General features: G+C 36.7%; 1 pseudogene; it reads right to left on the reverse strand.

Annotated features, from left to right (window-relative positions):
• Positions 1 to 10,765: 10,765 nt before the first annotated feature.
• Positions 10,766 to 11,434, reverse strand: LOC132424357 (dual specificity protein kinase TTK-like; annotated as a pseudogene).
• Positions 11,435 to 25,054: the final 13,620 nt, after the last annotated feature.

The raw sequence follows: 25,054 nt of genomic DNA on the forward strand, positions 1-25,054 counted from the left end.
TTCCATGTGACTGGTCCCTCATTAGTTAATGAGCTAAATAAAATCTTTGACATGTATTTATTCTATATTTATATAAGGTTCATGTTCTTAAATTCTGAAAATTATAATTAAATAGAATAAAGCTTAAAAGAAGAATGACTGTCCAAATTAAAAATAATTTTAAACAATTAAAATAAATATTTTTCATTAAAATGAAATTTATTATAAAATTTAAAAGATGATTTCATGCTTTTTAAAATTTAAAACACTGGTGTAAAGGAAAACTCAGTTTCACTGTCTTTAGTTTCTCTTATGTAAGCTTATATTGTCTTTAAGATCAGCTAATGTATCATTTTGGTTCTATTATTTATTATGCAGTACTTCCTCAAGTCACTAATAGTCTATTTTGTACCATTGTCTATGCCTGTTTATAAAATATCCATTTTACTGTATTCTTACAGCTCAGAACAAGAGACTCCAGAAAGAGGAGGGACCTGACTGAGGGAATCTGATTGCTTCCGGAAAGCAAAGTGCAAGTCTGGTTGTGAATGTTAAGTGCCTCTGGCTATAGCTCTCTGGAGCAGTACTTCTTGTCCTGTCAGGTGAGCTCGACAAGGTAGAAAAGTTATGCTCTACCTGGAGGTTTCGCTTGTAAAGAATGTTTACTTGTAAGGCCATTTGACTTCACTTAGTGCACTGAAGAGCAAGCCTTTGACCTCATGACAAGTAAAGAAGGGACAGAATGAAATGCTGCTTTCAGAGGGCACAGCACTCTGTCAGATCGTGGGCCAACTCCTCTTTAATTATTCAAAGAAATCACACCATTAAAGTCTTTACGTTTACTAAATCCAGAGAGAAAACAGTGATTCAGAGGATGATAAAAAAAAAAGTGTATAATGTCTCAGTGCCTTAGGATTTAATTCAAAATAATGGGCAGGATTTATTTACAGGTTTAAAAATTGTACATTTGCTAATTTTTTTTATATTGTAATCTAATATTTCTGTTGTGGAAAGAGGCCATTAATAGTTATTAAAGAGTGAGTGGCGATAATAATAGTTACAACCTCAAAGTGCTATTGAGAGGCTTAAAGGAGGTAATGTATATAAATCTCTTGGTACTTTAGTCGGGAAATACTGAGCATTTTATATTACATTATGTTTATTATATTATGGATATTACATTATGTATTGTTTTACTAGAGAATGTAGTAGGTTGAAACTAAAGAGAATTTTTCTTATTTATATGCTCTATCAATAATTTTTGCTTTTATTTTTAGTATCTAACTCTCATTCTTTTTTTTTTTTTTTTTTTTTTTTTTTTTTTTTTTCCCAGAATGCGGGCCTCTCACTGTTGTAGCCACTCCCGTTGCGGAGCACAGGCTCCGGACGCGCAGGCTCAGTGGCCATGGCTCACGGGCCCAGCCGCTCCACGGCATGTGGGATCTTCCTGAACTGGGGCACGAACCCATGTCCCCTGCATTGGCAGGTGGACTTTCAACCACTGTGCCACCAGGGAAGCCCTAACTCTCATTCTTTTGTGACATATTTTCTACACCTGTTCTTTCGACTTTCAACAGCATTATTAAGCAAAACAAAATTTGGCATAAATGCACTGGACCTTTAACAGTACCTATCACCTTCCACATACACCTGTCAGGACCAAAACTGTTATAGGGCAAGAATAAAAATAGTCAAGAAAAAATACAATTTAGTTTTAAATAAGAATTATTTTTCAACCTTTTTGCAAACTCTTAAATTTAATATGAAGGGAAAATGGAGAATGTTGAAAATGATGTTGAATGCATCATTTGCTTGAAATGATCTATTTTCTTAAAAATATCTTCAAATCTATTATACACCACCTCTATGGTATAAAAATTTCACAGTGCTGAACTATAATTGGTTTTCTGGACTGGATGACATATTTCCATTGATCCACACTACTTATTACCTTTTTGATCTTTAGGATGGTGAGTAATAGCCAGATGATAGAAGAATTTGAAGATTCTGAGAAAAGGGATGGACATAAAGAGAGAGACTAGCCTGAGATAAGAAATTGAATGCCTTCACCATCATGATAAGAGGAGAAGAGGAAAGAACATACTTTCATATAGACAAAAATTTAATAAAATGTGTCAAATCATATTTTTTATATATATATATATATATATATATATATATATACACACATATATGCACATGTATGTCATTTCAAAGAGGGGATATAAAATATGTACAAACGTTCTTGAAACTATGTTCTTTTTTTTTTTTTTTTACATCTTTATTGGAGTATAATTTCTTTACAATGGTGTGTTAGTTTCTGCTTTATAATAAAGTGAATCAGTTAGACATATACATATGTTCCCATATCTCTTCCCTCTTGCATCTCCCTCTCTCCCACCCTCCCTATCCCACCCCTCCAGACGGTCACAAAGCACCCAGCTGATCTCCCTGTGCTATGCGGCTGCTTCCCAATAGCTATCTACCTTACGTTTGGTAGTGTATATATATGTCCACGTCTCTCTCTCGCTTTGTCACAGCTTACCCTCCCCCTTCCCCATATCTTCAAGTCCATTCTCTACTAGGTCTGTGTCTTTATTCCTGTCTTACCCTTAGGTTCTTCATGTCATCTATTTTTTCTTAAATTCCATATATATGTGTTAGCATACGGTATTTGTCTTTCTCTTTCTGATTTACTTCACTCTGTATGACAGACTCTAGGTCTATACACCTCATTACAAATAACTCAATTTGTTTCTTTTTATGGCTGAGTAATATTCCATTGTATATATGTGCCACATCTTCTTTATCCATTCATCCGATGAGGGACACTTAGGCTGTTTCAATCTCCGGGCTATTGTAAATAGAGCTGCAATGAACATTTTAGTACATGACTCTTTTTGAATTATGGTTTTCTCAGGGTATATGCCCTAGTGGGATTGCTGGGTCATACGGTAGTTCTATTTGTAGTTTTTAAGGAACCTCCATACTGTTCTCCACAGTGGCTGTAACAATTTACATTCCCACCAACAGTGCAAGAGGGTTCCCTTTTCTACACACCCTCTCCAGCATTTATTGTTTCTAGATTTTTTGATGATGGCCATTCTGACAGGTGTGAGATGATATCTCATTGTAGTTTTGATTTGCATTTCTCTAATGATTAATGAAGTTGAGCATTCTTTCATGTGTTTGTTGGCAGTCTGTATATCTTTTTGGAGAAATGTCTATTTAGGTCTTCTGCGCATTTTTGGATTGGGTTGTTTGTTTTTTTGTTATTGAGCTGCATGAGCTGCTTATAAATTTTGGAGTTTAATCCTTTGTCACTTGCTTCATTTGCAAATATTTTCTCCCATTCTGAGGGTTGTCTTTTGGTCTTGTTTATGGTTTCCTTTGCTGTGCAAAAGCTTTGAAGTTTCATTAGGTTCCACTTGTTTATTTTTGTTTTTATTTCCATTTCTCTAGGAGGAAGGTCAAAAAGGATCTTGCTGTGATTTATGTCATACTGTGTTCAGCCTATGTTTTCCTCTAAGAGTTTGATACTGTCTGGCCTTACTTTTAGGTCTTTAATCCATTTTGAGCTTATTTTTGTGTATGGTGTGAGGGAGTGATCTAATCTCATACTTTTACATGTACCTGTCCAGTTTTCCCAGCACCATTTATTGAAGAGGCTGTTCTTTCTCCACTGTACATTCCTGTCTCCTTTATCAAAGATAAGGTGACCATATGTGTGTGGGTTTATCTCTGGGCTTTCTATCCTGTTCCATTGATCTATCTTTCTGTTTTTGTGCCAGTACCATACTGTCCTGATTACTGTAGCTTTGTAGTATAGTCTGAAGTCAGGGAGCCTGATTCCTCCAGCTCCATTTTCCGTTCTCAAGATTGCTTTGGCTATTCAGGGTCCTTTATGTTTCCATACAAATTGTGAAATTTTCCTTCTAGTTCTGTGAAAAATGCCAGTGGTAGTTTGATAGAGATTGCATTGAATCTGTACATTGCTTTGGATAGTAGAGTCATTTTCACAATCTTCATTCTTCCTATCCAAGAACATGGTATATCTCTCCATCTATTTGTATCATCTTTAATTTCTTTCATCAGTGTCTTATAATTTTCTGCATACAGATCTTTTGTCTCCTTTGGTAGGTTTATTCCTAGATAGCTTATTATTTTTGTTGCAGTGGTAAATGGCAGTGTTTTCTTGATTTCACTTTCAGATTTTTCATCATTAGTGTATAGGAATGCCAGAGATTTCTGTGTATTAATTTTGTATCCTGCTACTTTACCAAATTCATTGATTAGCTCTAGTAGTTTTCTGGTAGCATCTCTAGGATTCTCTATGTATAGTATCATGTCATCTGCAAACAGTGACAGCTTTACTTCTTCTTTTCCGATTTGGATTGCATTTATTTCCTTTTCTTCTCAGATTGCTGTGGCTAAAACTTCCAAAACTATGTTGAATAAGAGTGGTGAGATTGGGTAACCTTGTCTTTTTCCTGATCTTAGTGGAAATGCTTTCAGTTTTTCACCATTGAGGACGGTGTTGGCTGTGGGTTTGTCATATATGGTCTTTATTTTGTTGAGGAAAGTTCCCTCTATGCCTACTTTCTGCAGGGTTTTTATCATAAATTGGTGTTGAATTTTGTCAAAAGCTTTCTCTGCATCTATTGAGATGATCATATGTTTTTTCTCCCTCAATTTGTAAATATGGTGTATCACATTGATTGATTTGCGTATATTGAAGAATCCTTGCATTCCTGGGATAAATCCCACTTGATCATGATGTATAATCCTTTTAATGTGCTGTTGGATTCTGTTTGCTAGTATTTGTTGAGGATTTTTGCATGTATGTTTATCAGTGATATCGGCCTGTAGTTTTCTTTCTTTGTGACATCCTTGTCTGCTTTTGGTATCAAGGTGATGGTGGCCTCATAAAATGACTTTTGGAGTGTTCCTCTCTCTTCTATATTTTGGAAGAGTTTGAGAAGGATAGGTGCTAGCTCTTCTCTAACTGTTTGATAGAATTCGCCTGTGAAGCCATCTGGTCCTGGGCTTTTGTTTGTTGGAAGATTTTTTAATCACAGTTTCAATTTCAGTGCTTGTGATTGGTCTGTTCATATTTTCTATTTCTTCCTGGTTCAACCACAGCACATTGTGCTTTTCTAAGAATTTGTCCATTTCTTCCAGGTTGTCCATTTTATTGGCATAGAGTTGCTTGTAGTAATCTCTCATGATCTTTTGTATTTCTACAGTGTCAGTTGTTACTTCTCCTTTTTCATTTCTAATTCTATTGATTTGAGTCTTCTCCCTTTTTTTCTTGATAAGTCTGGCTAATGGTTTATTAATTTTGTTTATCTTCTCAAAGAACCAGCTTTTAGTTTTATTGATCTTTGCTATTGTTTCCTTCATTTCTCTTTCATTTATTTCTAATATGATTTTTATAATTTTTTTCCTTCTGCTAACTTTTGGGTTTTTTTGTTCTTCTTTTTCTAATTGCTTTAGGTGCAAGGTTAGGTTGTTTATTCGAGATGTTTCCTGTTTCTTAAGGTAGGACTGTATTGCTATAAACTTCCCTCTTAGAACTGCTTTTGCTGTATCCCATAGATTTTGGGTCATCGTGTCTCCATTGTCATTTGTTTCTAAGTATTTTTTTATTTCCTCTTTGATTTCTTCAGTGACCACTTCGTTATTGAGCTGTGTATTGTTTAGCCTCCATTTGTTTGTATTTTTTCAGATCTTTTCCTGTAATTAATATCTAGTCTCATAGTATTGTGGTCAGAAGAGATACTTGAAACAATTTCAATTTTCTTAAATTTACCAAGGCTTCTCTTGTGACCCAAGATATGATCTATCCTGGAGAATGTTCCATGAGCACTGAAGAAAAATGTGTATTCTGTTGTTTTTGGATAGAATGTCCTATAAATATCAATTAAGTCCATCTTGTTTAATGTATCATTTAAAGCTTGTGTTTCCTTATTTATTTTCATTTTGGATGATCTGTCCATTGGTGAAAGTGGGGTGTTAATGTCCCCTAGTATGAATGTGTTACTGTCGATTTCCCCTTTTATGGCTGTTAGTATTTGCCTTATGTATTGAGGTGCTCCTATGTTGGGTGCATAAATATTTACAATTGTTATATCTTGTTTTTGGATCGATCCCTTGATCATTATGTAGTGTCCTTCTTTGTCTCTTCTAATAGTCTTTATTTTAAAGTCTATTTTGTCTGATATGAGAATTGATACTGCAGCTTTCTTTTGGTTTCCATTTGCATGCAATATCTTTTTCCATCCCTTTACTTTCAGTCTGTATGTGTCTCTAGGACTGAAGTGGGTCTCTTGTAGACAGCAAATATATGGGTCTTGTTTTGTACCCATTTAGCCAATCTGTGTCTTTTGCTGGGACCATTTAGTCCATTTACATTTAAGGTAATTATCGATATGTATGTTCCTATTCCCATTTTCTTAATTGTTTTGGGTTTGTTATTGTAGGTCTTTTCCTTCTCGTGTTTCTTGCCTAGAGAAGTTCCTTTAGCAGTTGTTGTAAAGCTGGTTTGGTGGTGCTGAACTCTCTCAGCTTTTGCTTGTCTGTAAAGCTTTTAATTTCTCCATCAAACCTGAATGAGATCCTTGCAGGGTAGAGTAATCTTGGTTGTAGCTTTTTCTCCTTCATCACTTTAAATATGTCCTTCCAGTCCCTTCTGGTTTGCAGAGTTTCTTCTGAAAGATCAGCTGTTAACCTTATGGGGATTTGCTTGTGTGTTTTTTGTTGTTTTTCCCTTTTGTTTTTAATATGTTTTCTTTGTATTTAATTTTTGACAGTTTGATTAATATGTGTCTTGGCATATTTCACCTTGGATTTATCCTGTATGGGACTCTCTGTGTTTCCTGGACTTGATTAACTATTTCTTTTCCCACATTAGGGAAGTTTTCAACTATAATCTCTTCAAATATTTTCTCAATCCCTTTCTTTTTCTCTTCTTCTTCTGGAACCCCTATAATTTGAATGTTGGTGCGTTTAATGTTGTCTCAGAGGTCTCTGAGACTGTCCTCAGTTCTTTTCATTCTTTTTTCTTTATTCTGCTCTGCAGTAGTTATTTCCACTATTTTATCTTCCAGGTCACTTATCCATTCTTCTGTCTTAGTTATTCAGCTATTGATACCATCTAGAGTATTTTTAATTTCATTTATTGTGTTGTTCATCATTGTTTGTTTCATCTTTAGTTCTTCTAGGTCTTTGTTAAATGTTTCTTGCATTTTGTCTGTTCTATTTCCAAGATTTTGGATCATCTTTACTATCATTATTCTGAATTCTTTTTCAGGTAGATCGCCTATTTCCTCTTCCTTTGTTAGGTCTGGTGGGTTTTTATCTTGCTCCTTCATCTGCTATGTGTTTTTATGTCTTCTCATTTTGCTTATCTTACTGTGCTTGGGGTCTCCTTTTTGCAGTCTGCAGGTTCGTAGTTCCTGTTGTGTTTGGTGTCTGTCCGCAGTGGCTAAGTTTGGTTCAGTGGGTTGTGTAGGCTTCCTGGTGGAGGGGACTAGAGCCTGTGTTCTGGTGGATGAGGCTGGATCTTGTCTTTCTGGTGGGCAGGTCTACATCTGGTGGTGTGTTTTGGGGCGTCCGTGGACTTAGTATGATTTTAGGCAGCCTCTCTTCTAATGGGTGAGGTTGTGTTCCTGTGTTGCTAGCTGTTTGGCATAGGGTGTCCAGCACTGTTGCTTGCTCGTCGAGTGAAGCTGGGTGCTGGTGTTGAGATGGAGATCTCTGGGAGATTTTCACTGTTTGATATTATGTGGAGCTGGGAGGTCTCTTGTGGCCCAGTGTCCTGAAGTTGGCTCTCCCACCTCAGAGGCACAGCTCTGACTCCTGGCTGCATCACCAAGAGCCTTTCATGCACATGGCTCAGAATCAAAGGGAGAAAAAGTAGGAAGAAAGATTTAGTAGAAGTAGAAAGAAAGAAAGAAAGAAAGAAAGAAAGAAAGAAAGAAAGAAAGGAGGGAGGGAGGGAGGGAGGAAGGAAGGAAGGAAGGAAAAAAAGAAAGAAGATAAAGTGAAATAAAATAAGATAAAATGTAATAAAATTATTCAAATAAAAAAATAGTAATTAAGAAAAAAAATGAAAAAGAAAAAAAATGGATGGCTAGAACCCTAGGACAAATGGTGGAAGCACAGCTATACAGACAAAATCTCACACAGAAGCATACACATAGACACTCACAAAAAGAAGAAAAGGGAAAAAAATCATAAATCTTGCTCTCAAATTCCACCTCCTCAATTTGGGATGATTTGTTGTCTATTCATGTATTCCACAGATGTAGGGTACATCAAGTTGATTGTGGAGCTTTAATCCGCTGCTTCTGAGGCTGCTGGGGGAAATTTCCCTTTCTCTTCTTTGTTCTCACAGCTTCCGGGGCTCAGCTTTGGATTTGGCCCCGCCTCTGCGTGTTGGTCGCTAGAGGGCGTCTGTTCCTCTCTCAGACAGGATGGGGTTAAAGGAGCCGCTGATTTGGGGGCTCTGGCTCACTCAGGCCAGGGGGAGCAAGGGACACGGATGAGGGGTGAGGCTGCGGAGGCAGAGGCCGTTGTGACATTGCACCAACCTGAGGCGCGCCATGCGTTCTCCCTGGGGAGTTCTCCCTGGATCCTGGGACCCTGGCAGTGGCGGGCTGCACAGGTTCTCCGGAAGGGGGGTGTGGATAGTAACCTGTGCTCGCACATAGGCTTCTTGTTGGCGGCAGCAGCATCCTTAGCGTTTCATGCCCGTCTCTGGGGTCCGCGCTGTTAGCCGTGGCTCACGCCCATCTCTGGAGCTCCTTTAAGCAGCGCTCTTAATCCCTTCTCCTCGCGAACCAGGAAACAAAGAGGGAAGAAAAAGTCTCTTGCCTCTTCGGCAGGTCCAGACTTTTCCCCCGACTCCCTCCCGGCTAGCCGTGGTACACTAACCCCCTGCAGGCTGTGTTCACGCCGCCAACTCCAGTCCTCTCCCGGCACTCCGACCGAAGCCCGAGCCTCAGCTTGTAGCACCACCCACCCTGGCGGGTGAGCAGACAAGCCTCCCGTGCTGGTGTGTGCCGGTCGGCCCTGATCCTCTGTGCGGGAATCTCTCCGCTTTGCCCTCTGCACCTCTGTTGCTGCGCTCTTCTCTGCGGCTCCGAAGCTTTTCCCCTCCACCATCCGCAGTCTCTGCCCGCGAAGGGGCTTCCTAGTGTGTGGAAACCTTTCCTCCTTCACAGCTCCCTCCCACTGCTGCAGGTCCCGTCCCTATCCTTTTGTCTCTGTTTTTTCTTTTGCCCTACCCAGGTACATGGGGACTTTCTTGCCTTTTGGGAGGTCTGAGGTCTTCTGCCAGCTTTCAGTAGGTGTTCTGTAGGAGTTGTTCCACGTGTAGATGTATTTCTGGTGTATCTGTGGGGAGGGAGTTGATCTCCGTGTCTTACTCTTCCCCCATCTTCCCGGAAGCCTCTGAAACTATGTTCTTAATCATAGAACACTTTTGTTTCTGAATACAAAGTATCTTGTGAACATCTTAAAAACCTGTTTTAGAAATGCTGCTTTGAATGGAAGAATGATAGTTAAAAAGTGTAAATGTTATTTGGACATAAGAAAATGTATATACATCCTTGCAATTGGAAAGACTTATGGCTCCTTGTACTTTTAAATTAAGTTTATTGATTGCATTATTTAATAAATATTTGCCATTAGTTTTTAATAAGATCTTAGGATTAAAAAGTTGTTTTGAACACTTCCTCTAATTTTACTAGTCGTTTTCATTGCATTTAGATGCTATTGTGGTTCATACAAATAGATTTATGGCTGCAAAATCCATGTCCCTGCTGTATTTTATTAATACATGATGTCTCTATCCTTTTTATTGATTTATAATCTTTAATGTTACTTTCTCTTAGTATTTCTTCTCCACATGTCTTGTTTTGACTTTGCTGATTCCTACATCTTCAACTTTTTAAAAAAAAAATCACTTCGTTTTGAGAATCTTTTTTTCTGAATATAACATATCTGGGTGTTAGTTCTTAATCCAGTATGACAGTCTTTGTCTTCTGATGGATCAATTCCTTCCTTTTCTCCTTTCTTTCATTTCTCTCTTGCTCTCTTTTTATTCTTTGAAATTTTAGATTCATTTTATGCTGCAAAACTTTTTACATGATTTTCCCAATGTTTCAATTTTCCAACATTTATTCTAATGTGAAAACACATCAAATACATTAGACTCATAGTAAACTCCAAACAGTGAAAAACAATTCTAGAATTTATTGCATATGGTACCATCAGTGGTTGCTATTTTTAGAGTTTTCTTTGGGGGATTATCCATTGAAACATAACATTTCAGAGCAAAGTCATCTTCAAGAGTCGACTTCGAAGACAATAAAGAGTACAACAGTCCAATATTTTTATAGTTGTTGTTTGACAGGTTATGAGTAGCTGCAAGCCATTTCTACACATTTTTTTCCAAAAGTCTTAGATGATGAAGAAGAATCATTACTTTCAGCAGCACTCTACTAGCATAAAGTTCTAACAACTTTCAAAATGGACTTAGAATTTGGACAAACAAGTTGGTTCAGGATATGTTTTATTTCTTTGGTGGTTCTCTTATCCATCTCAGTACTTTGGTGAATTTGAAATTGATCATATACTGCACCAGGAGCTCAGAAATGGATATACTCCTGTTTAGAGCCCCTTTTTAAGCCATACTTCCTCATATCTAAAAATAATTTATCTAACATTTCAGGAAATTTAATTTTATGGTTAAGATAAATAGCCTGGAAATCTAAACAATCTAAAATTGTTCAGAAATCTGCACATGGATTAGAAATATATTTACATGCTGAAATGGCATTTTCCCATAAGTCATTAATAGAGAATGGATCCTAAAGATCAAACATCACTTTGAAGGCTTAACTTTGATTTTGATTTCTGTTTTCTCTTGAGGAAAATATATTTTCTATTATTTCTGGTAATCTATAATTAACTGTACCAACCTTACAATATTAATCAATTCATGTTGTGCCTGGATGGTTATATAAAATTTGTAACCCAAAAAAATCAATTAGCTTTAGCATTCCATCAGAAAGTTAACAGGTTTCAGGTCACTGTGAAAAATGCCATGTTGATAAATTATGTGAAGGGCCCCAACGTATTGTTTTTTCAGTTTCTCTAGTATTCCTGTGATGCTGGATATTTTTTCTTTTTAAGCCAACTATTAAGATCAATGTTTCCACACTCCACTGCCATATAGATGTAGTGGTCTCTGATTTTATAATTCTAAAGTTAGGTTACATTATTGCTGTGTTGTTATAATTTATTAAAATAAGTCATAACTCCCATAACTCTCAATTGTTTGGTCACCTGATTCTTCTAGGTTCACACATTTTATAGCATGTATCTGCTTCTTTTCACTAAACACCTGAAATACCTTACTTGAAATTTTATGTCCTACCTGCTTTAAAGTTGAATTGTTTTTATTTTATCTGAAATGTATTTTTTTTTAAGATTTTGAAATCATAAGTAAAGTTTATCAATCTATTAATTCAGTTCTTTCATTTTTGGTTTAAGTATTCATATACTTGTTTTTCTTCAAGTTAATTGCTTATTTTATATCAGAGATTCCTTCATCTGTGATGACTTTATCAGTTCCTATTTTCAACCACTGTTAATTTGGATTTTTTCCTGCATTTCTTTCCCATTAATTGACATTTACCATTCCTCTCTCTTTATCAGATGATTTTACTTTTATTACAAGTTAACAATTGCTTCTCTCACTGAAAGGCGCTGTTTATACTGCCTCATGCTCTTTCATTCTCTTACAACATTTCTGTATAGAAAACTATATTGAGATTACTTTAAAAGTCTCTCCATTTCCCCTTTCACACAATGAGACCTATGGAACAACTTGAACTTCCTTTTTCTCATGCTTCATGACTATCTTGGATTTTGACTAAGATAGTATAGTTCTTACTAGACCTATCTTTCTGTGAGTCTTATGCTGCTCTCAAGCAATACCAGAAAGTATACATTCATCCATTTTGAGTTATTCTATAAATAAATAAATTTGTATATAATTATATAATATTATATATTACACATAAATGTATATAAAACAAAATAAATATAAATATAGAAACATATATCAATAATATACATTATATATTATGTATATTTATTTACACAGACACACATGTGTAAGTTGTATAAATATCAAATTTATTTATACCAATGTTCATAAGTACTATTAATCTACTATTCCATCTTCTCTTCATTGCTATATTTTGAGGTCTTGTTTTGGTTAATGTTTGGTTTGGTGGTAGTTTTCTTTTTAATTTTTATTTCCAAACATTTTTCTTAGGCGTGATAGTTGAGGAATACACTTTTGAATTCTGGCATCTCTTCAAACATCTTTGTGCATCTGAGATGCAAATGATATCATTAGTAAATTTGGAATTCCTGGGCTGAAATCCTTTTCTTTCAGTAGTTCATAAGTGGTATTCTGCATTTAGCTGCTGATAATACAAAGATGCCAGTCAAATTTATTTTCCTCTGCTTGTAGCTTATCGTTACATATGGATAATTATAAAATTATTTCTCTATTGTTAAAGATTACATGTTTTATCAAGATAGGTGTTCTTTCTCACCAGTCCAGCCTGGAACTCAATGACCTCTCTCAATATGAAGACACATGCTTCATTCAACTCAGAGAATTGCCTTCAATCAAGTGTTCTGTTATACCTGATCCTCCATCTGCCCATTTTCCTCCCTTTGAAACTCCTGTTCTTTTCTCGCTAATTTTCCTGAACTTCTTAACTCACTAATTTCAGTCTCAATTTCTTCTCATTTAATCTATTTTCTGAGTGTGTCTTCCTAAGTGCTTAAAACAAATCAGGTGTCCATCTGTCTCCTCCAGCAGGTCTTTCTCTCTTGCCATGAGTTTCAAACTTTCTATCTTATGTTTCTCTCTGTGGTTCCTGAGGTCTATCAAGTAAGCTGTAATTTTACTCTGCCAGTAAATTGAGACTTAGATTGAATATTTGAATGTCTCCCATGAACAGAATTCTCAGGGTTTCTGAGGTAAATGGGACTCCTTTTCTGGGGAGCTGTGGATTAAGGGCAGACTGTCACCACTCTCCTGAGATAAATGGAAGAGTCCTTTCTGCTCTTTGGTATTTGTCTACTTCCAACCTTCCCAGTAGTGAAGAATCAACTCACTTGTTGTTTGCAATCTGGGCTCACTGAGGTCAGGGATTTCCGGGCCACATCCTAGAGGAAAATTCTACTTTCAACCTTCACTTGGAATATGCTCCCACCTGGGCTCTACAGATCTCTGGACACCAAACACTTTAAAGAGTAAGTCATACAGCATCAGATTTTCATTTGGAGAGATAAGAAGAGGAAAAATGTGGATAATGAATTTGAGTGGGCAAACTTGAAAACAGGGATAATATTTTGACATATTGAGTAAATCCAGGTGATATATGATATGAAATGAATATAGAAATTGACTATATTGATAGAGAAAATGTAAAGAATTTTTAATCCTTTAAGAGATATAACAAAAGCCATGGCCATTGATTAAGTATAGAGGGCAAGAAAGCAAGAGCCACCTGAGCTAAAACTCAAGATTCTGGTTTGAGGTAAGGTGACAAGATAAATTTTGTGACTTTTAATGAGAAAGGAGAAGTGTATTATTTGGACCAAATTGGTACCAGAATATACTGCTGGGTCTATCAAATCTCCTACCCAGATTGGGATTTCCAGATATTCATTGGTTCTCTATAATGAACTCAATAAAACTTGATAAAATGGATTTTTGAAGATTTTTAAAAGATCAAGGTCATAAAGATTATCGATAACATTGTTCCACAGGTACTTTAACACTATTTTGAAAAAGAATCTCTGTTCGCTCTGAATTCATTCAGTCATTAAGTATTCACTATCTTTATATCATTAACAGGAATGGTGAGAAGCAGTTTAGAATCAAAGATGAATAAAGCAGTCTCTTTCCTGAAGAAGTTCTGTTACACCGATAAACTCTTATTTCTCAGAACTCTTATGGCTCAGTATCAGAGAAATTCATAGATTGTCATGAGAAGAGAGGACCTGGAAGATGTGTTGGTGAGAGAAGTCATACCTAATCTGATTTTTAAAGGATGAAGAGAAGTTAAATAGGGAAAGCTCAAGGACATTTTAGAAAGAAAATGACACAAAAGCGAATGACTGTGGCAACAAACGGCATAGTATAGGCGGAGCAATACAAGCAATTTTGTGCAGCTAGTTAATAAGTGTGAAACTAGGATTAAAAAAGAAAGAGTTTGAATGGAGCAGTAAGTGCTGGGTCATGAAATAGTTTGTTAGGAAGTTTAAGAATTAACCTATACATAATGAGAAGCTAGGAAATATTTACAGAATTTTTTTTTTATGACAACAACTTGGTCAGTTTTTTTTTTTTTTTAGACAGATTACTTTCTCGGCTGTAACGTAAATGGATCCAAGGGGGATAAGACTGGAAACAACAGAGATTTTGGAAGTTACTGCATTGGTTTAAGACAGAGATAGTCATGTTGGAATTATGTCATTTGAATAGGAATAAAGTCAATTTAAGTTTTAGACAGATAACTTGATTTTATGTTCTAGTTAAATTGAGTATAAAAGTAAAGATACCCAGTTGACAGGTGGACAAGCACATGTAAGGCTGTAAGGAGACAGATGGGTTGGAAATAAGATTTTGAGTCATCAGTTCACAGGTGTTAGAGGAAGGCATGAGAATGGAGAGAATTTCTCAGGAAAATCATGCCAAGTGAAGCGGTATTAATCTGAACTAGGAATTATGGTGGTAAGCAAGCTTAAAGGGTGGACAAAGAAGTGATCATCAGGAAAAATTAGTTTTTTTTAAAGATAAAGAGATATCTAATAACATTGGCACTTGAAGACATCAGTACTGTTTACTAATATCCAGTTCTCTCTTCCCTTGGGCACATGGGAGGATTGTACTCTTCACTCCCTATGAGTTAGGCATGGTCAACAGACTGATTCGATCAATGAAATGTGAATAATAGAGACATATTACTTCCAAGAGAAAGCCAGTAATTGCCCAACTCCCCACGCCCTCCAACTTTGGTGTGCTTATCACAGAAGCATTTGTTAAGATGAAGCCTCAAAAAGCCTGGGTTATTGTCTATTCTTCATAGCTGAATGAATGTTGTTGTTTCAACAGAATTTTTAATACTAAATCTAATCTTAGCCCATGAAAAGAGCTGCTAGTATTCATTAGGAAATCCATTGTGATCTTAGCAGGACATTTTTGGTGACCTAGTGAGATAAGTCAAACTTCAGTGCATCTAGGAGTTTAACGGATGTGACATGGTGGACATAATATGCCTCCCTTGCTACTATATGAACATTGGGAGAGAGGAGAGAAACTGGAGAGTATATCCAGGGAACTGTAGAGTCAAGACAGGGTCCAATTTGGCAGGGGTGAATCAAAGAGAGAGACTTCAGGAATGTTCGTGCTGAGGGAAGGGAGCCAGTTACAATAGGAATGAACACAAAAGAAAAGGAGTGATCAGTGAAGCTATTTTCTACAAACACCAGGAGATATTGTAATAAAGGACACACAGGGAGAAGGATTTAGGATGGGCTACAGTCACACAAAGAGAAGGCTTTAAACAGGAAGACATAACACTCAATATCCTAGACAGGAAGTTAGGAGGGATAGAGAGAGGAAGGAATTACGGAAAGAACCAGGGTTTAGTTAAGGTAAAGTAACAAATCATGAGAGTGACAGCCTTCTGTGTTAAATGAGATATTGGGTGGTTTGTTAATAATGAAATTATGTTTTCAGAGGTTACAGTGCAAATTTTGGAGGTGGGGCAATAAGAAAAAAGACAGCAGTATAGACGTTTACATCAGAGAATATTTAGAGGAAAACTGGGAAAAAAGGATTTATCCATCAACAAATTGATAATTGAGATCTTTGTCATGTCTTTTAACTTTGTCTAAAGTCTTTTAGTAACAAAACTACTCAGTATGCTAAGTAATATCTGCCCTGGTGTTAGTGGCTCTGTCATATGTTTTAAATAATATCGTTTAAAAGATGTTGAACAGTGTGTGTCTTCTAAAATCTTGTAATACTAAAATCAGTCGATTGTAGAATGACCTAAAGCAATAATTCCATTAAATATGTTCATGAGCAGTATTTTAGAATCATTTTCTTTGCCTAGTATCGTGATTTATATCTTAACTAATTGCAATCTTTTTTTTTTAATTGCTCTGTGCCAAATATCACAAACTAAGTGGCTTAAAACAACACAAATATGTTATCTCCCAGTTTCAATTGTTGAAGAGACTGGCACTATCTAGCCGACTTCTTTGCTCATGTTGGCTGGGGCTGCTATCTCATCTGAAGCTTAAGTTCCCCTTCCCAGCTCATTCAAGTTGTAATTAGAACTTAGATTCTTTGGATTATAGGACTGAGGTTCCAACTTTCTTACTGGCTGTTAGTCAGAGCCCATTCTTAGCATTGAGAGGCTGCTTGTGGTTTCCTGTGTTCATCATAATATGGTGTTTGCTCCTTTAAGGCTTTGAAACTTACTTCCTCTCACTGTGATTTAAAGAGCTCATATAGACAGGCCCATACACATAATTTCCTTTTGATTCACTCAAGGTCAGCTGATTAGTAACCTTAACTCTATTTACATCTGTAAAGTCTCCTTTGTCACCTAATATAATCGTGAGAGTGATAATCCACCAAATTCACAGGTTCTGAACACACTCAAGATGAGGAAATTACACAAGACATTTACACCAATGTGAAAATCTTTAGGGCCATCTTAGAATTACAATTATGCCAACAATCTTGACAATCAGAACACTTAAATAGTACATGGGCTTCGCTGGTGGCGCAGTGGTTGAGAGTCCGCCTGCCGATGCAGGGGACACGGGTTCGTGCCTCGGTCGGGGAAGATCCCACATGCCGCGGAGCGACTGGGCCCGTGAGCCATGGCCGCTGAGCCTGCGCGTCCGGAGCCTGTGCTCCACAACGGGAGAGGCCACAACAGTGAGAGGCCCAAGCACCACAAAAAAAGAAAAAAAAAATAGTACATGAACTATTGAACATAATGTGAGAAAATATTAACATATGGCAACCCCATCCCCACCTTGTTGTATTTTCTAATATTATCACCTGGTAACTTTTCTTTCATATTTCCTTCATTAATGAATTAAATACATATACCACCTTGAAATCCATAAAAATTGTTTTAAAAATTGATGTAGAAAGAAGAGCATGAGAGAACAAAGTCATGCATGGGAGAAGAAAGACAAGAAGAGAGATTTTTACATAAAGAAGATGAATGATTCTATGAGCTTCTAAAACTGACCCAAAAGGATTTTTTAATCTCCTATAGCCATGGAGATATAAAGAAAAAACACAAATTTTTGACTTTTCAAGTAAAATATTACAATGCAAATGAAATTCAGAACCTCTCTGGAGCTCTTAAGTGAAAGTGAGAATGATGATTAGAAAAAATCGGAATGATGGAATTTGTAGGAATTCTGATAGATTATGATTATTTACACCACCACCTCCAATCCTCTTTAACTTTGCTTTTAAAAAGAAAAAAATCTCTTGCTCTAATGGAGATTGTCAGCATTCCTTTGCTTTAACTCTCTTTAATAACCTCATTCGAAGTAGATGCATTTCAAGGGGATGTTGATTGATTTTAAGATCCACAAGTACCATCTCTCAGATCTTCCTGAGCCATACCCTCAGAAGAATTAAGATGAATTACGACTTGAGAGGAGATGGACAAAAATCTGGCAAATCATTTGGTTTTTATTCTACTATTTATGTCAACCAAAACCTGGGGCTTCATGTAATTCATGTACAAAAATATTATACATGTGTTACATTAGGAAGGAAAAATCATAACATTATATGGAGTCAAACAAATAATATGGATTGCAGCTTGAGCAGTGATAGGTATCTCTAATTACTTGGTAGATAACTGAAATCTGGACTCAGTATTGGCTTATGTTAAATAAAGTTGAGATATTGGAACTTAACTGGAACATAATGCAGGAAGAAATGACAGTACTTAGAGAGAGAAGCTATCTGTAGAGAATTCTTCATAGGTTATTTACTCACCCTAACTAATCATGCTCCCAAGAGGGGCTCTTCAGTTGCTTTCCCTTCTCCCTGGTCTTCCTTCATTTTCTCTGGCTCCTGGGCTAAGGGTAGTGTACATATGTGCAACTCCATAACAACGGGCTCTGGTTTCTGTAGGATGTCTTCATCACTGAGGTCAGAGGTAACAAGAAACAGTATGATTTTCAGTCTGTCCTCCTGTGGTTCCAGCTTTCTATTATCTTCTCTTCCTGCCTGTAGACTTCAGCCTCCAGCATTAGAAACAAAAACATCCTTGCAAAGACTATTTAGTCAACCCCCCTACTTCCATAAGTCATTTTCTATAATAACTATCTCACTGGTTCAGCTCCTCTGATTGAACCCTGACTGACACAAAAGGAAATCTAGTAATTTTTAAAATAAGTATAGTAGAAAAAGCAAGAAATACAAACAAATCTAAGTGGAATGAAGACACTTGAGGTGAGGCACCAAGTTGGAGAATCAAGGGCTTCTTACCTAATTCCCAGATTAGAACCGATAGGTAGACTCTACAGATCCTGGAGTAAAGGAGAAACTGGGTTTCCTTAAAGGTGTATCCTCGTAACAAAAATGCAAATATGTAATGGAGATAGTCTTCCTGGTTTTCCGCTGGGGTCCTGTGAACATTTTCAGGGTACCTTGCTTTGGACAAAGAGAAGTATTGAGAACTTTTAAGTGTTACTCAGTGCACAGCTGTGAACTGACATGAAGTTTTGATCATCCAAAAGATCACTGCACACTTTTACTCAGAATGGGGGCTTATGGAGGTCAGTTGAGAAATTATATGTTGGCCTGAATCCATCTTTTAGTGGGCTTGGTAAATTTGCAAAAACATTCTGTAGTTATCTTCCCAAATTCCAGGTATATAGTTAACATATCTCCATAGTTGACAGAATTCCTACGTTGGTTTCCTGACCCATGGAGTAAAGGCTGTTATGGTACAAAGGAAAAGTGGAGGTCTCTGATCTCATTATATCCAAAAAGAAAAAAAAAAAAAAGAATATTATCCATGATGCAATCTCAAAGAATGATGCCAACATCAAAGACTTGAAAGATGTAAGAATAGTGAGTTCTAACTTATCTCCATTGAAAATGCCACTTTGGCTATGAAGAAATACCAGTGCTATAGAATGAACGGGAATTATTGGAAACAATTAGAAATTTCCTCCATTGCAACTGTCGTTTCAGATGCGATCTGCATACTGTAACAAATACCACGAAGGTCAGTAGGCGCGGCAAAAAGCTATTAATATGGTAAATGCTTGCATCTATGTTTTAATTAGGAAGGACCACCAGAGAGTTTGCTTTCATAAGGCACTGAGGACAGCACATCTTCACAGTATTACCTCAGGAATATGTCAGCTCTGTCCTATGTCACAGCATAGTACACAGGAAACTTTTTTTACCATCCCTTTGAACATAGCACTATCTTACCAGACTGATATCATGGAAATTAGATTATGGTGGTCAAGACATAACAAGTAACCTTTAGAACTATTTGTAAGAGGTACTTGCCAATAGTGGAAGATAATTTTCCATGAAAATTCAGAAAGGATGAAAGTTATGCATGAAGTCACTAAGGACTTCCCTTAAATAGGGCCTGTGTAGCTGAGTAACTAATCTCCAGTTGCAAAGACTAATGCTAAATTCCTAATAGGATGTCATTTCCCAAGAGGACCACCCTGATTCCTGATGGTAGTTGAATTATATTTAATTTCTTCCTTCCATCACATAGGGGAGAAGTGTAAGGACAATAAATAATTCATTAAAACAGTGACTCAGGTTATAGATGTTTTTGTCTGCCTCAAGTTCTTTCAGCATCACGCTTATTGGCTTATTAAATACTTTATTTAACATTGTGATATTCATACAACACAGTTCCTGAACAAAGAAATCATTTTTCAACAAATGAAACAAGAAAACTTGCTTACTATCACGAAGTTCGTTGGTTTCGCCATATAACCCCATTCTTAGAAGGAGCAGGATTAATATTGATACAAATTGAGATGGTCCCTGAGGACTTAGTTATTTTGCTGATTGGATGACAATAACTTGTCATGCTACAATGACTATTATAGCTAGAAAAGTACACCATATATTGGAATAAATGTAAAAGTTTTGGATTCAATTCTTGGCTTTATATTTAATTAATTGGATAGATTGAGACAAATCAGTGTATGCTTTCATAATTTTTTTATTAATTTATTAATTTAATTTATTTATTATTTTTGGCTGTGTTGGGTCTTTGTTGCTGTGCACGGGCTTCCTCTAGTTCTGGCAAGCGGGAGCTAGTCTTCATTGTGGTGCACGGGCTTCTCCTTGCAGTGGCTTCTCTTGCTGCAGAGCACGGGCTCTAGGCATGCGGGCTTCAGCAGTTGTGGCGGGCGGGCTTCTGTAGTTGTGGCTCATGGGCTCTAGAGCACAGGCTCAGTAGTTGTGGCACACGGGCTTCAGTAGTTGTGGCTCGTGGGCTCTAGAGCACAGGCTCAGTAGTTGTGGCGCATGGCTTATAGTTGCTCCGTGGCATGTGGGATCTTCCCGGACCAGGGCTCAAACCGGTGTCCTCTGCATTGGCAGGTGGATTCTTAACCACTGTGCCACCAGGGAAGCCCATCATGTTTTTAAAAAGAAGAAAGATTGTTTCTAAGAACGACAGAAGTGTCCAAGGTGTTTGAGAAAGATCCAATGGTTAAAAGTTTACAATGAATATTTTAAAGTATATTTAGTTTTAAATGGAATGCCCCTTTAAAAATATCTGAGAAACTTCTTGTGGATGTTAGGTGGTTATTAGTGGCTATCAGATGCCTATAACTGAGATTTCATCTGTCAGTTTATCATATGAACAGTGTTTGACATGCTGAACTTTTGACCAGTACATCCTTTTAGTGTGTTTTTGTTTTTATTTAAATATATTTTTGTTTATAATTGTTGAAGTAGAAATTCTTAATGGTTTAGGACAAATTTCATACTTTGCCAAAGTTTTGAATATTATTTTGAATTCACTAAACTTTAAAAGAATTTTATGACTGAAAAAAATGATTAATATATAGTAAGGTCCATGGTTCTAGTGACTAAAGAGAACTGAACTCTTCTTTCATTTACAGTTAAGATCTCAGAGTAATCTTCTATTTTTGGCATGCAGGTGAAAATCAGAGTTGAGTAATTATGATGGCAAAAGGAACAGCTGCTAAACATTCCAAAGTGAGCATTATAAACCTAATATAATATCAAGCTTGGGAAGTTAATGTTGGTATAGGATTTTTACATTCTTAGGAAAAACTAGTAAAAAAAAACCCAAAATATGAGAGAAATGTATTTATTTTAAACATCTTTATTAGAGTATAATTGCTTTACAATGGAATGTCACTTTCTGCTTTATAGCAAAGTGAATCAGTTATACATATACATATGTGAATCAGTTATACATATACATATCTCTTCCCTCTTGCATCTCCCTCTCTCCCACACTCCCTATCCCACCCCTCTAGGTGATCACAAAGCACCGAGCTGATCTCTCTGTGCTATGCAGTTTCTTCCCACTAGCGATCTATTTTACGTTCGGTAGTGTATATATGTCCATGCCACTCTCTCACTTTGTCCCAGCTTACCCGTCCCCCTCCCCATATCCTCAAGTCCATTCTCTACTAGGTCTGCATCTTTACTCTCATCTTGTCCCTATGTTCTTTGGACCATTTTTTCTTTTTTTTTTAGATTCCATATATATGTGTTAGCATACGGTATTTGTTTTTCTCTTTCTGACTTACTTCACTCTGTATGAGTCTCTAGGTCCATCCACCTCACTACCAATAACTCAATTTCATTTCTTTTTATGGCTGAGTAATATTCCATTGTATATATGTGCCACATCTTCTTTATCCATTCATCTGCTGATGGACACTTATGTTGCTTCCATGTCCTGGCTACTGTAAATAGAACTGCATTGAACATTTTGGTACATGACACTTTATTTTTTTTGTAGTACGCAGGCCTCTCACTGTTGTGGCGTCTCCCATTGCAGAGCACAGGCTCCGGTCGCGTGGGCTCAGCAGCTATGGCTCACGGGCCTAGCCGTTCCGTGGCATGTGGGATCTTCCCGGACTGGGGCATGAACCCATGTCCCCTGCATCGGTAGGCAGACCTTCAACCACTGCACCACCAGGGAAACCCCCATGACTCTTTTTGAATTATGGTTTTCTCAGGATATATGCCCAGTAGTGGGATTGCTGGGTTGTATGGTAGTTCTATTTGTAGTTTTCTAAGGAACCTTCATACTGTTCTCCATAGTGGTTGTATCAATTCACATTCCCACCAACAGTTCAAGAGTGTTCCCTTTTCTCCACACCCTCTCCAGCATTTATTGTTTGTAGATATTTTGATGATGGCCATTCTGACCGGTGTGAGATGATATCTCATTGTAGTTTTGATTTGCATTTCTCTAATGATTAATGATGTTGAGCAATCTTTCATGTGTTTGTTGGCAATCTGTATATCTTCTTTGGAGAAATGTCTATTTAGGTCTTCTGCCCATTTTTGGATTGGGTTCTTTGTTTTTTTGATATTGAGCTGCATGAGTTCCTTATATGTCTTGAAGATTAATCCTTTGCCAGTTGCTTCATTTGCAAATATTTTCTCCCATTCTGAGGGTTGTCTTTTGGTCTTGTTTATGGTTTCTTTTGCTGTGCAAAAGCTTTTAAGTTTCATTAGGTCCCATTTATTTTTGTTTTTATTTCCATTTCTCTAGGAGATCAGTCAAAAAGGATCTTGTTGTGATTTATGTCATAGAGTGTTCTGCCTATGTTTTCCTCTAAGAGTTTGATGGTATCTGGTCTTACATTTAGGTCTTCAATCCATTTTGAGTTTATTTCTGTGTATGGTGTTAGGGAGTGTTCTTATTTCATTTTTTTACATATAGCTGTCCAGTTTTCCCAGCACCACTTACTGAAGAGGCTGTCTTTTCTCCACTGTATATTCTTGCCTCCTTTATCAAAGATAAGGTAACCATATGTGCGTGGGTTTATCTCTGGGCTTTCTATACTGTTCCATTGATCTATATTTCTGTTTTTGTGCCAGTACCATACTGTCTTGATTACTGTAGCTTTGTAGTATAGTCTGAGGTCAGGGAGCCTGATTCCTACAGCTCCGTTTTTCTTTCTCAAGATTGCTTTGGCTATTCAAGGTCTTTGTGTTTCCATACAAATTGTGAAATTATTTGTTCTAGTTCTGTGAAAAATGTCAGTGGTAGTTGATAGGGATTGCATTGAATTTGTAGATTGCTTTGGGTAGTAGAGTCATTTTCACAATGTTGATTCTTCCAATCCAAGAACATGGTATATCTCTCCATCTATTTGTATCATCTTAATTACATTCATCAGTGTCTTATAATTTTCTGCATACAGGCCTTTTGTCTCCTTAGGTAGGTTTATTCCTAGATAGCTTATTATTTTTGTTGCAGTGGTAAATGGCAGTGTTTTCTTGATTTCACTTTCAGAATTTTCATCATTAGTGTATAGGAATGCCAGAGATTTCTGTGCATTAATTTTGTATCCTGCTACTTTACCTAATTCATTAATTAGCTCCAGTAGTTTTCTGGTAGCATCTCTAGGATTCTCTATGTATAGTTTCATGTCATGTACAAACAGTGACAACTTTACTTCTTTTCCAATTTGGATTCCTTTTATTTCTTTTCTTCTCTGATTGCTGTGGCTAAAACTTCCAAAACTATGTTGAATAATATTGGTAAGAGTGGGCAACCTTGTTTTGTTTCTGATCTTAGTGGAAATGGTTTCAGCTTTTCACCATTGAGGACGATGTTGGCTGTGGGTTTGTCATATATGGTCTTTATTATGTTGAGGAAATTTCCTTCTATGCCTACTTTCTGGAGGGTTTTTATCATAAATTGGTGTTGAATTTTGTCGAAAGCTTTCTGTGCATCTATTGAGATTATCATATGGTTTTTCTCCTTCAATTTTTTAATATGGTGTATCACGTTGATTGATTTGTGTATAATGAAAAACTCTTGCATTCCTAGGATAAACTCCACTTGATCATAGTGTATGATCCTTTAAATGTGCTGTTGGACTCTGTTTGCTAGTATTTTATTGAGGATTTTTGCACCTATTTCCTCAGTGATATTGGCCTGTAGTTTTCTTTCTTTGTGACATCTTTGTCTGGTTTTGGTATCAGAGTGATGGTGGCCTCGTAGAATGAGTTTAGGAGTGTTCCTCCCTCTGCTATATTTTGGAAGAGTTAGAGAAGTATAGGTGTTAGCTCTTCTCTAACTGTTTGGTAGAATTCGCCTGTGAAGCCATCTGGTCCTGGGCTTTTGTTAGTTGGAAGATTTTTAATCACAGTTTCAATTTCAGTGCTTCTGATTGGTCTGTTCATATTTTCTATTTCTTCCTGATTCAGTCTCAGAAGGTAGTGCTGTTCTAAGAATGTGTCCATTTCTTCCAGATTGTCCATTTTATTGGTATAAAGTTGCTGGTAGTAATTTCTCATGATCCTTTGTATTTCTGCAGTGTCAGTTACTACTCCTTTTTCATTTCTAATTCTATTGATTTAAGTCTTCTCCCTTTGTTTCTTGATGAGTCTGGCTAATGGTTTATCAATTTTGTTTATCTTCTCAAAGAACCAGCTTTTAGTTTTATTGATCTTTGCTATCATTTCCTTCATTTCTTTTTCATTTATTTCTGATCTGATCTTTATGATTCCTTTCCTTCTGCTAACTTTGGGAGGTGTTTTTGTTCTTCTTTCTCTAATTGCTTTAGGTGTAAGGTTATGTTGTTTATTTGAGATGTTTCTTGTTTCTTATCGTAGACTTGTATAGCTATAAACTTCCCTCTTAGAGCTGCTTTTGCTGCATCCCATAGGTGTTAGGTTGTTGTGTTTTCATTGTCATTTTTTCTAGGTGTT

The sequence above is a fragment of the Delphinus delphis genome, chromosome 4 (genome assembly GCF_949987515.2).
Source record: "Delphinus delphis chromosome 4, mDelDel1.2, whole genome shotgun sequence".
In the NCBI taxonomy this organism is placed as follows: Eukaryota; Metazoa; Chordata; class Mammalia; order Artiodactyla; family Delphinidae; genus Delphinus; species Delphinus delphis.